Consider the following 13991-nt stretch of genomic DNA (forward strand, 5'->3'; position numbering starts at 1 on the left):
TTTTCCATCAAAAATAAATAAAAGAGAAGGAAATCAGGGTAGTAAATATTTTCATTAAAAAGTAACCCCACACTTCTACTTAAATAATGTCAAATTATTTTACAAAATCTCTCATTTTTATTCATATTTTTCAGCCTAGATAGACTCACCTATCGAGAAGGCTGCAAGATTATCAGTGGAGGGGTAGCTCTATTCAGGATTCCAAAGATTGGCGACTGGGAAGATCTTCAATGCCAATCAAAAGGTGTTAAGCCAGGAAAAGTTAGTACCAACATTCTACAGGTTTGCACATAAATGAAATCTTTACTGTCACTTCACTACAGTTGTACAAAACATCAACGACTTATATTTATATAGTGCCTTTAACATAATGCCCCAAGGTGCTACACTGGAACATTATAAAACAAAGAATGACACCGAGCCACAAATTATGATGTTAGGTCAGATGACCAAAAGCTTGGTCAAAGAGGTAGGTTTTAAGGCATGTCTTAATAGAGGAAAGCAAGGTACAGAGGTGTAGGGAGGGCATTCCAGTGTTTGGAGCTTAGGCAACTGATGGCGTGGCTACCAATGGTGGAGTGACTAAAATCAGGGGTGCACAAACTGCCAGAATTAGAGGAGTGCAGATATCTTGGAGGGTTGAGGGGCTGGAGGAGATTACAGAGAAAGGGAGGGGCGAGGCTATGGAGGGCTTTGAAAATAAGGATGAGAATTTTAAAATCAAGATTTTGCTTGACCGGGAGCCAATATAGGTCAGCAAGCACAGGAGTGATAGGGGAATGCAACTTGGTGCGAGTTAAGACACGGGCAGCAGTGTGTTGGAATAGTCAAATCTAAAGTTAACAAAGGCACGAATGTGGATTTCAGCAGCAGATGAGCTGAGACAGAAAGGTCGGGCGATGTTACAAAGTGGAAATAGGCAGTCTTAGTGATGGCACGAATGAGATCGAAAGCTCATCTTGGGGTCAAATGTGACACACAAGGTTGCAAACAGACTGGCTTAATCTCAGACTGTTGCCAGGGAGAGGAATGATGTTAGTAACTAGGGTGTGGAGTTTGGAGCGGGGACCAAAAACAGTGACTTTGGTCTTCCCAATATTTAATTGAAGAAAATTTCTGCTCATCCAGAAATTTAGCAACAGTAGAGGAGTCATGAGAAGTGGCGGTGAGGTAGAGCAGTGTCATCAGCGTACATGTGTAAACTCGTACTGTGCTTTTGGATGATGTTACCGAGGGGCAGCATGTAGATGAGAAATAGGAGGGGCCCTAAGGATAGATCCTTGGGGAGCGCCAGAGGTAACAGTGTATGGGAGGATTGAGAACACATGTAGAAAAGCAAAAGCTTCTATCATACCATTGTGTAGAAATAGATGCCTCAATACTGTTTTTGCAGGTTTTGTGAATGTTATTTTATATTTTTTCTCCATTCCATGCTATCCCCACCAACATCTCCCTATTCAAGGCCTGGATTTCTATCTTACCTATAGCTGTGGCACTTATATAAGAGCTGATTCTCCAAGGAACAGCACTTTCAGGGAGTACTAGTCTTGAAACTGCAAGCTCACTGCTTTGATTTTCTGTACAATTATATTAATGGCTGGAAAATCAGACACAGCAGGCTTGCAATTTCCCCACAAACGCTTTGTGGGCATTGCTCCAGGCTGAAACCACCGTGTCAGGGAATTAACCCTATAGTTCTTAAAACCATGAGCCCATTTTCTTAGTGATCCTAGGGTATAGGTGATCTGATATCCTGTACTTATGCTGTTCTTTAAGTTTCTTCAGAACATATGTTTTACTAACATCTGAAAATAGATTTCAGCTGAAGTGACTTTATGTGGAATTTTTGAAAGGATCCATTGGGCTGAATTTTGTGCAGCCGGCGGGGTTCCTTTTCAAGCAACCCCCCGCCCCCACCGGCGGACAACCTGGTGCGATCCTCCGTTGTTCTGGAAGAAAAGTTTCCATGGAGGTGGAGGTTTTACCGGCTCGCGCCACCCGCCAATACCGCAGGAAAGGCACCCTCCATACATGGCAGAGCCCGCCGCCGCTAGTTAAATCGCGGCGGCGGCGGAGGAAGAGGCCCTTAAGTGGCCGTCATATGCAATGCCACAGCAGATCAACCAATTATACAAAGAAGTAGTTTGTTATTCTATCCACGCTTTACATGCATTGAGGAAATGATTGCTGTTCCTGCAGCTCTAATTGGGCCATAAAAGTTCCACCATTTGTATTCTGCTGATGTTAGAGCTTAGTTGGCAGCTTAAGTTTAACCCTCTCCCATTTCATTGTTCTTTTATTATGGATCTAGACAATTAGTAAACTGAGTAGAAACTCCATACGAATGACAGTTTTAATTAACAAATAACAAAACTTGAACTTTATAACGACATAAAGCTGAAAGTGTTCGGATATTTAAAAGAAAATTCTAAATAAACCCATACAGAGGCTTTGGAAAATTATGAGTTGGGTCTTCTCTGGGAGAGAGTAAATGTAAAAAATATATACTGTACTTATTACATTAAAACAAACAAATTATCCTGATCTAATTGAATCACTGTCCCCATCAGTATGCTTCAGGACTTTTGCTTATTTCAAGCTTGTTTCACTAATTAACTTTTTAGAGCAACTTGATATTAAATTGAAAATTAATGAACCAAAGTCTCAGGTTGCTGCTTAGTCTCCACTTGTTATATGAAGGGTGGTTAACAACTCAGCGTCTTAATTATAGCAGGCACTATTTGCGCCATTGCCACCAAAAATAAAATCTACTTACCAGGCTTTATAATGAATCTAATGAAAATCTGTGAAGCACAAATCAAACCAACAGGTTATTAGAGTTCCCTAGGAAATTACAAAATTGAGGCAATATTTTAATTTAAACAGCATACTATTTGAAATCCTTTTTACTGAAGCAGAACTGTTCTGGACCAGCTGTGGGATTCAGGCAGGCTACTCCCAACAATCTAAATATAGATCTGATCACATTAAGTACTCCGGTTTCTAAATTTTAAAATATGCAACCTGACGCGGGAGTATCCAGAGAGTCATTTCTGCAACATATAACTCGGTAATAATTTCTCATTAGAATCTTTTAAAATTTTGACACCTTCTGATTTTATATAAAATGAAAATTCATGAAATGATAATATATCAACTTTATCTTTGTGTATATCTATGACCTGTATTTTTTTTTACCAGAAGGAAATATTGACCTTTTAATCTCGTTTGCTGGTTCCAAAAGAACACACAAATGGATCTTGAACCTGCAATAACAAAGATCTGCCCCGAGTCTGATGTGGTTGTACTGACTGGCAAGCTAATAATTGAAAATATGTTTAAGCGGAGTTAAACTAGTCAGAGATCAACAAACTAGACCTCGAGATGAAATTTTGTCTTATCACATTGAAAGATAGTCTCATAAACAAACTGACAGTAGTCATATCCTGAACCAGTCAAACTGGAACTTGCAAAAAATCAGAGCGCTCTTCAAAACGACAACTGAATTTGGTCAGCTCATGTTGGGAAAAAGAAATGTGCAAAATCATGATATTCAGTCCCCTGTAAAGGTCAAAAGGGGGTCATACTGAACCAGCAGTAAAACATAGCTAAGAAACTATTACATTTTTCATTTTTAAAAATTGATGATTAACCCCTCCAAACAAATTGTTACGAGCAATCACAAGTAGCTTGTGTGAAATGCAAGTATCAGAGATTTGTGTCTAAATCAAATCAGTCAAACACAATTTAGTCCCAATTTTCACAGTCTGTGCCCCGCAGGAACAGAATGATGGTGCCCGAGACTACTGCTCCCTTCCTGCTCTGCTCGTCACCGTTTTGTTTAGGGCCTTCACAAGCGGGGAGGGCAGAGGCACCTGTGTGGAATGTGGTGGGGAAGGAGTGCTGGGAGGAGGTGATGGTTGTGCAAGTGTTAAGATGTGAGATGTTGAGTATGTTGGATGTATATTGCCCTACCTACCCTAAGTTAGAACAGGATTTAGGATTCAGCGACAGTGAGATGGTTTTCAATTTTGCATACATTGGACAGATGGTTGGCAGGGCATTCACTATGCCCAACCAATTGCAAAAAGAGGCCTGAAACATTTTCTTGGTCAGGCTTCATTTGAAATTTGCAGAGAGCTGCCATCACTAATCATATCCCCCATATAGGCAGCTCACCCACTGAGAGTGGAATTCTTGGTCAGGCTACTGCTTTGAAAGGTAGTCTGCCCCTCTTAAAAGGGTGATGCACTTTTCATGTTATGTTATTTTATACATTGGAACTAGTTTTCAAATTCTGAGGAGATGGCTGCAGCCAGGGACCCCAGGTTATCAGATGGTGCTGTGAAAGTGTTTGTTGAACAGGTGAACGGCAGGAAGGAGGTCTTGTTCCTCAGTGAGAGGTGCCAGCTGCCCAGACAAATAGACAGGAAGAGCTTGTAGGCAGAAAACAAACATAGATAACTTCTGATTTTTAAACTTGAAATGTTTCATGGTTCAGAGCCAGGTATTTACACAGTTCCAATAGTGGATAAAATTTTCTCTCAGTGCATTGCTTTAATGGATAAAACAGCACATGGAGCACGTTGAAGTACCAACCCATGTGCACCATGGTGTGAGAATAATCCAATCCCTCTATTTGTTGAGTTCACAATTCATTGAGTAGGTAGATACATGGCTGGAATCAAAGTTGCAGCATCTTGGACAGATCATGACGTGTGGTGAGGCATCATAGAGCAGTATAGGGAGAAAGCTGTGGTGAAGCAGCCATAAAGAAAAGCAGCCTACTTCATAGGACACCAATATAGAGTAGTTCAGATAAAAAAGCACAAGCTTTAAAGACGACAGCATAAAATTCATTAGAGTCCTTGAAAACTTGGAGTTTTAAACCTATGAGTCTTGAAAATCATTTACTGCTTTATTGGTAAAGTTGCAAAAGCAAAATACTGAAAATGTTGGAAATCAAATAACAGAAAATGCTGAGCAGGTTTCATTTATTATACATTATTGGTAAAGTTGTTTGGCATATTTGCTCCCACACAACTTATTAAGCAGCAAGTGAATGCATGTATAAGCTATACTGGCAGCATCTGTGGAAAGAGAAAGAGGAGTTAATGTTCCCGGTCTGTGACCTTTCATCAGAACAGGTTTAATTTATTATTTATTATATATTATTGGTAAAGTTATTTGGCATATTTGCTCACACTTGACTTATTAAGCAGCAAGTGAATGCATGTAAAAGCTATACAATTCAATTAAATAACAAAGTGGAATAATAGCAAAAGTTTAAACTGAATTCTATTTTTTAAAGCTCACACTGCAATTGATTCATTGTTGGATTAGCAAAGCTTGATCAAAGAGGTAGATTTTACAGAGCATCTTAAAAAGACTGGTAGAGAAGTGGAGAGGTTTAGGGAAGGAATTCTAGAGCTTAAGGCCAAGGCAGCTAAAAGCAACGGTGATGTGATTAAAATTAGGGATGCACAAGATGCCAGAATTAGAGGAGCACAGAAATTTCAAAGGCTTGTAGAGTTGAAGGAGGTTACAGAGATAGGGATAGGCGATGCCATGGATGGATTTGAGAACAAGAGTGAGAATTTTAAAATAGTGGCATTGTTGGACTGGAAGCCAATGTAGGTCAGCAAGCAGCGTGGTGACTTGGTGTAAGTTAAGATACGGACAGCAGAGTTTTGGATGAGCACAAGTTTACGTAGGATGGAAGATGGAGGCCTACCACGAGAGCATTGGAATAGTCAAGTCTAGAGGTAATGAAGGTATGAATGAGGGTTTCAGCAGCAGATGAGATGAAGCAGGATCGGAGATGGGCAATGTTAGACATGGAAGTAGGCTGTCTTGTGATGGAGCAGCTATGTGGTCAGAAACTCATCTCAGGGACAAACACAACTGTTACAACCAGGTGAAAAAGGGGTCTCGGGGTTCCCTCACAGCCTTTTCCTGGTTTGGATGTAACCGGGTTTAATTTTTAAAACACTGTTTTTAGCTTCTCCTCAGTTCACTGCTCTCCAGTTGTAATGGCAAAGAAATCAACCAGACAGGTTTTCTTAGATTTAAATAAGAAAGGTGTAAGTTTATTAACCTTTAAACTCTAATTCAATTAAAACTACTAAAAATACGCGATGCGACCATGCTAGCATGCATACACGATAAACACACATGCAGATAGAGACAGAAAAGGAGAAAGAATCAAGGGGGAAGGTTTGAAGCAATAGCTAGAATTCATTTACTGTCTTTTGAGTTCGATATAAAATCTTTGATTGCAGTTAAATCTTGCCGTCCCATTGGGGCCCAGTGCACTCTTTCAAATTTGTTTCGATGGTTTTCTGTCTTGGCTTAGTTTCTTCCATGGGTACCTGTCTTTGCATGAGAGAGAGAGAGAGAGAGAGAAAGAGACAGGGAGAGATTCTGTCTCTTCAAGTTCATTTGCAGTCTGACCCAAACTGTTCTGTGAGCACAATCAAAACTCCAAGTTGGCCTGCAGGTTAGTCATGTGACTAACCCCTTATTTGGAACAACCACTCCTGCAGTTTGTGGATTGTCTATCTTAGCAGACACCCTCAGTTGGGGGTTGGGTTGGGGTGGGGGGGGGGGGGGGGGGAAGAAACGGAAAGCTGGCTTTTTACATATTCAATGTCTGATCAAAATCCATTTGGGTTAATTGAATCAGGGAGCAGTTCCATTGTATTCTCTAGGTAACTGTCTCTTAGAATGCAAATGTTTCCATCCACTGTCCTTTTAAAATGCAGGCTCAGCCATATTTCACTCCAGTAAGAGTTCAAAAATTAATGTTCCATATGATGAAATTAATATGCCTCATTCTTGGCAGGTGGGTTTTCCATCATACAACACAAGGTTGTGAACAGTCTGGTTCAACTTCAGACAGTTGCCAGGAAATGGGATGGAATCAGTGGGTAGGGACCAAAGACAACGGATTCAGTCTTCCTAATATTTAGTTGGAGAAAATTTCTGCTCATCCAATGCTGGATGTCAGACAAGCAATCTAGCAAGTCAGACAGTGAAGGGGTGGTGAGGTAGAGCTGTGTATCATCAGTGTTAATGTGGAGCCTGATGTGTTTTTGGACAATATCACTGGTGCATAGCATGCAGATGAGAAATAGAAGGGGGCAAAGGATAGATCCTTGAGGGACCTCCAGAGGTAACTGCGCAGGAGTGGGGAAGAGAAGCTGTTGCAGGTGAATCTCTGGCTATTATTCAATAGATAAGAATGGAACTAGGCAAATGGAGTCCCACCCCACTGGACAAGGCGTTGGAGGAGGATAGTGTTGTCAATCAAGTTGAAGGCTACAGATATGACCAGAAGGATGAGAATGAATAGCTTACCATGATCAGAGTCACATAAAATGCAATTTGTGACTTTGATATGGACTGTTTAAGCACTTTAGCAGGGTTGGAAATGTGATTGAAGGGAATCAAGCATGGATTGCAGGAGGCAACAATCCATTCAAGGACTTGAGAGAAAAGGAACAGGTGGCCGAATCCTTTCTCCTCCTTTGTCCTTAATACCAATGTGCCAATGTACACAGCTTTGCAAAGGTTCTCAAGAGATTCCATCCAAAATATCCAGAGGCATGCAACAGCTTAGTCATACTTTTAAGTACTGATGCAGACTGTCTGCTGCTTAGAATTGCATAAGAGCAATAGACCAGAGTTTGATATCATCTCCACGTGACCTGTCAACAAAACTCCACTGTTCCGAACATTTCCAGTCTATTTTACATTTTAACTATTTCTCTCTCCCCAGATGTTGTCTGAGCTGCTGAGTGTTTCCAGCATTTTTTGTTTTTAACTACAAAATGCCACTCGTTAACATCCACATTCATCATTAGAAGTGTTCCAGCAGTTATCAAGAAAATACAGATTTAAGTTCTAATGGAGCAGCTGAAAACTTGTCAAAACTGCATTTCCTACTGCAGCTGCCAAGAATTGGAGTGATACAAGACCAGCTAAAGTTACATTTGAATGCTGAGAGCAAAGCATGTTATCTGATGCAGGTGGCATTTTTCAAATCACAAATGCTTCCGATGAATACCAGAGATGCTCATCATATTCAAACTTTTAATACATAGAAGCCCTTTAAAATTGGTTCTGAGTTCAGATTTTCATTCTACTGTAATTGCTACATAAACAAAATGTAGTTTCAAGTTAAGTTAAGCTTTGCAATCAAGTCTTCAGGAGGGATAGGGAAGGAAAAAAGGGAGCGTGGTATGGATTAAATAACATAGGTCAGTTCGACTAGTGATTTACCAAGAGTTTATATCTATGTAATACTGCACAGAATTAGTGGGCACTTGGAGAAAACAGTTAAACATGCTGGTTGGCAAGATTTCTAATAGGCAGGCCATGTTTGACCAGCTTTATAGAATTATGTGCGGAAATAAGGGCAAAGGAAATGCAGTGTTTTTTCTGAATACAGATTTTAAAAAAACTTTGATAAGCATCATAATAATGGCACATGTATTTAAGAGGAATATTGGAGGGTGGTGAGCTGCAATGAGTAACCATGTCAGCAGGTGGCAGATAGCTGGAACAGCCTCCAGCTATGGAGGCTCGCTGTGAAATAAGTGTTGTGATATTGCTTTAAGGGGCGTATCTGAAATGGCTGTCCATCACCAGACAGGATGTGATGTATAGACCCATGTGATCCTTAAGCACTTGCTGCTAGCAGTCACAGGAACAAGATATGAAAAATCACCTTCACAGTATTGCTCTATATAAGTTAGTATCTTCACCGATCGTGTCCATGTGATTCACAAAACGCAACAATGAACAGGACCTCTCCTGATAAATAAACAGTTGCAACTACAGCAGCAGGATGTTTAGGGTTGGACATCTCTACATCATTCAAAATCCCCATAAAAGGCACCATGCACAGGCCCTTTTATGGATTTTAAATTTCCTCATGTCCTTTGGCAATCAGCTAGTGGCAACAGGGACAGAATCATGATATCTGGGAGCTTCAAGTCACAACCTGATACGAAGGCAACAGTTACCAATTAACCACTCCACTCTTAAATCGAGGCAGAAGGATGGTTCGGTGTTAGTAGCTGTGTCTGAGCAGCCCTCTTCAGGATTAGCTCTGCTCACCCCACTAGTGGGAGGGTATAGAAAAATGCCCTGACAATAGCCTGCTTCAGTGGCGCAATAGCCTGCGGCACAGTGGCGCAGTGGTTAGCACCACAGCCTCACAGCTCCAGCGACCCGGGTTCAATTCTGGGTACTGCCTGTGTGGAGTTTGCAAGTTCTCCCTGTGTCTGCGTGGGTTTCCTCCGGGTGCTCCGGTTTCCTCCCACATGCCAAAGACTTGCTGGTTGATAGGTAAATTGGCCATTATAAATTGCCCCTAGAATAGGTAGGTGGTAGGGAAATAAAGGGACAGGTGGGGATGTGGTAGGAATATGGAATTAGTGTAGGATTAGTATAAATGGATGGTTGATGGTCAGCACAGACTCGGTGGGCCGAAGGGCCTGTTTCAGTGCTGTATCTCTAAACTAAACAAAACTAAACAAACCTGGCTGGAAAACTGCATCCAACGGTATCATCCATCAGTGGTCGAAACTCTCAAAAACAATCAAGATAGGATATTGGAATATCAGGTCACTAATGGATATCTCAATGACCAGAGATGAATGATGATAGTAGTCCACAAGCTCTGATGCCTAGACATTGACATAGTCGCCCTTAGCCCGACCTGTAGAGCAGATGAGGGTCAAATCAGAGAACATGGAGATGGCTATACTTCTGGAAAGGGAAATCATGCGAAGAATGCAGAATTCATGTATTCGGCTTTGCCATCAAAAACAAACTCGAACAGTCTCCACAAGCCCCCTGTTGGGATCAATGAGCATCTTCGGACACAATCTTAAGCTGAAAGGCAATCAGCCACCCTCATCAGTGCTTATGCATCTACCTTGGACTCGAGGCCATGATAATCTCATCAGCTGAGATGGACAGGACATGTCGTCAGAATGTCTCACTCAAGACTGCCCAAACAGATGCTCTACTCAGAGCTACGTCAGGGAGCCCATTCCCTTGGGAGCCAAAGGAAATGTTTCAAAGACAATCTCAAAGCCTCCATGAAGGGTTTGCTTCATTAACGTCAATACATGGGAAGCAGATGCATAATCACAACCAAAATGGCAATCCATTATCAAAAATGATATCAACTCCTTCCAATCAACAAGAGCAACCACTGAGAGAGAACAATGAGACAGAAAGAGACAGACAGCTGGTTAAGCCAACAATCCACCATCACCCAATGTCCTCACTGTGGGAGAGTCTTGCAGGCTAAGACAGGGCTCATAAACCATCTGCGAACGCAGAATCAGCACTGACATCTCACTTCCACTCAGCCAACCGCAAGGAAGAATCATCCTCGACACGCAGGATTGCCGATGATAATGGAGGGCAGAAAAGAGAAAGTAGGGTATAGAAAAGTTTTTCCACACAGAGGAGAGTGATAGTCCACATAATTCTGTGTTGAGCTGTTTTTATCAGAATCGTAATGATTGACATTTGGGAATTGAGAGAATATTAATTTGCTATCAAATTGGTAGTTTATAACAAATTGTGAAAAACAAATACAGATAAGCTGGTAGATAGACTGATAGGTAGCAAATGTAGAAAAATGTCATGCAATATATTTTGGAATAATGGCACCTTAAATGGCACTATTTTAAAATAGAGCAGAGGAACTTGGTATGCAGATACACAGGACATTAAAAAAGGTGGCATTTAATTTAGACAAGGTCATTAAACGGCAACTGAATCCTAGACAAAGATTGTACAAGATCTTTTAGTTGCACTACAGTGGGAGAATAATTTGCAATTTTGGGCACCCGATTACAGGAAGAATATAAAGCCAGCGAAAAAGGTGCAGTTTAGTTTAATCAGGATTAAGGATATAGTTATGGAGAGAGACTGGAGAAGTCTGAGCTTTTATCGTTAGACTGCTAAGTTTATTATGAAAGATTGTGATAAAGTAACTAAAATATATGATTTTGATAGTCCATTTTCTATCAAAAAAAATAGAAAAGGGTTTTAGGAAAACATCGAGAGGGTGATTAGAATGTAGAATTCTCTACCACAATCCATTTGAGAAAAATCCATAATATAAAAGCATTAAATAATTACTTGAGTGAAATTAGAATTATAGGAGGAAGGAGAATGGATCAAGCAGCAGGGGAGACTATTAGCCAAAGGCCCAGTTTTTGTGCATATATTATAAATGTACATACATACATCTCAAATTAACAGCGAGTGAAAAAGGATAATTTACAACAAACCATCTTCATAGAAATATAGAAAATAGGGGCAGGAGTAGGCCATTCGAGCCTGCTCCACCATTCATTATCATGGCTGATCATCCAACTCAGTAGCCTGTTCCTGCTTTCGCCCCATACCCTTTGATCCCTTTAGACCCAACAGCTATATCTAACTATTTCTTGGAAAGAGTGTTTTGGCCTCAACTGCTTTCTGTGGTAGCGAATTCCACAGGTTCACCACTCTCTGGGTGAAGAAATTTCTCCTCATCTCAGTCCTGAATGGTTTACCCCGTATCCTTAGGCTATGACCCCTGGTTCTGGACTCCCCCACCAATCGGGAACATCCTTCCTGCATCTACCCGGTCAAGTCGTTAGAATTTTATAGGTTTCGATGAGATCCCCCCTCACTCTTCTGAACTCCAGCGAATATAATCCTAACCAACTCAATCTCTCCTCATAAGTCAGTCCCGCCATCCCAGGAATCAGTCTGGTAAACCTTCGCTGCACTCCCTCGATAGCCAGAGCATCCTTTCTCAGATAAGGAGACTAAAACTGCACACAATATTCCAGGTGTGGTCTCATCAAGGCCCTGTACAATTGCAGCAAGACATCCCTGCTCCTGTACTCGAATCCTCTTGCTATGAAGGCCAACATACCATTTGCGTTTTTTACCGCCTGTTGGACCTGCGTGCTTACCTTCAGCGACTGGTGTACGAGAACACCCAGGTCTCGCTGCATATTCCCCTCTCTGTTTATAGCCATTCAGATAATCTGCCTTCCTGTTTTTGCTACCAAAGTGGATAACCTCACATTTATCCACATTATACTGCATCTGCTATGCATTAGCCCACTCACTCAACTTGTCCAAATCACCCTGAAGCGCCTCTGCATCCTGCTCACAACTCACCCTCCCACCCAGTTTTGTGTCATCTGCAAATTTGGAGATATTACGTTTAGTTCCCTCATCTAAATCATTAATATATATTGTGAATAGCTGGGGTCCTAGCACCAATCCTTGTGGTACCCCACTAGTCACTGCCTGCCATTCGGAAAAAGACCAGTTTATCCCTACTCTGTTTCCTGTCCGCCAACCAATTTTCTATCCATCGCAATACACTACCCCCAATCCCATGCACTTTAATTATACACACTAATCTCTTATGTGGGACTTTGTTGAAAGCCTTCTGAAGGTCCAAATAAACCACATCCACTGGCTCGCCCTCATCAACTCTACTCGTTACATCCTCAAAGAATTCCAGTAGATTTGTCAAGCATGATTTCCCTTTCATAAATCCATGCTGACTCTGCCTGATTCTACCACTGTTCTCCAAGTGCTCTGCTATAAAATCTTTGATAATGGACTCCAGAATTTTCCCCACTACCGACGTCAGGCTGACTGGTCTGTAACTCCCTGCTTTCTCGCTACCTCCCTTTTTAAAATAGTGGGGTTACATTAGCTACCCTCCAATCTGTAGGAACTGTTCCAGAGTCTAGAAGCTTGGAAGATGACCACCAATGCATCCACTATTTCTAGGGCCACTTCCTTAAGTACTTCAAGCATATGTTGCACTCAGTAATTGGAGAAGCTGAAACCAGAAAGTGACATTTAGTATATGCTTTGTATAAATTGCTTGCAAAATATATAACACATCTGCAGAAAACATAAGCCAAAAATCAAAAAATTAAAGTTCATTTGGTTTCCATTTGCTACCATAAAGAAGCTCCAATTCTTATCCAACTACACCTCAAAGCAGAGCAGCAGATTCCAGAGAAGTACAGGTTTGTGTGTAAATAATTGCAACTGGAGTGAATGACCAATGGACTGGGTTATTCAACTCCCACGGGTACCAATTATGGCACAAAATCCCTTGAAACTCATTACTGATTCACTTAAGCTCGACACCCAAAATAGTGGCGAGTTTGGATGACAGCCTATATGTGGCTTAATATTTATTCATTTCCCTATTGCAAGTACAATGATAAAGTGATACAAATTCAGAGCACAAATTAAGAGAAATTTGTATCAGCCCATACTACAGCTCTTCATAATCATCTGAAAATCTACAATTATACAATACTGATGTCACATTGTTTAAATCAATACATTCTCAGTATAAGGGGCCAATCATTTAGGATTGCAATGAGAGAAATTACATCACTCAAGGGGTTGTGAATCTTTGGCATTCTCTACCCCAGAGGGTTGTGGATGCTCCATTATTGAATATATTTAAGGCTGGGATAGACAGACTTTTGGTCTCTCAGGGAATCAGTCTAGAACCAGGGGATACAGTCTCAGAATAAGGGGCTGGCCATTTAAGACTGAGATCAGGAGGAATTTCTTTATTCAGAGTGGAAAATCTTTGGAATTCTCTACCCCAGAGAACTGTCGAAGCTTAATTATTGAGCATATTCAAGCAAGAAATTGAAAGATTTCTGAATACTAATTGCATCAAGGGATATGGGGAAAAATGGCACGGAGGTAATTGACTAGCCATGATCTGTTTGGCTGGCAAAGCAGACTCAACGGGCCGAATGGTCTATTCCTGCTTTTATGTTCCTACGTTCCGATCAAGGAATATGGCGAGGGGGCAGGAAAGTGAAATTGAAGCCTAAGATCAGCCATGATGTATTGAATGGGCCATATGGTCGTCTACTGCTCCTATTTGTGTTCTTGTGAATCCTTGTAAAACG

This window comes from Heterodontus francisci, chromosome 18 (genome assembly GCF_036365525.1).
Source record: "Heterodontus francisci isolate sHetFra1 chromosome 18, sHetFra1.hap1, whole genome shotgun sequence".
Taxonomy (NCBI): domain Eukaryota; kingdom Metazoa; phylum Chordata; class Chondrichthyes; order Heterodontiformes; family Heterodontidae; genus Heterodontus; species Heterodontus francisci.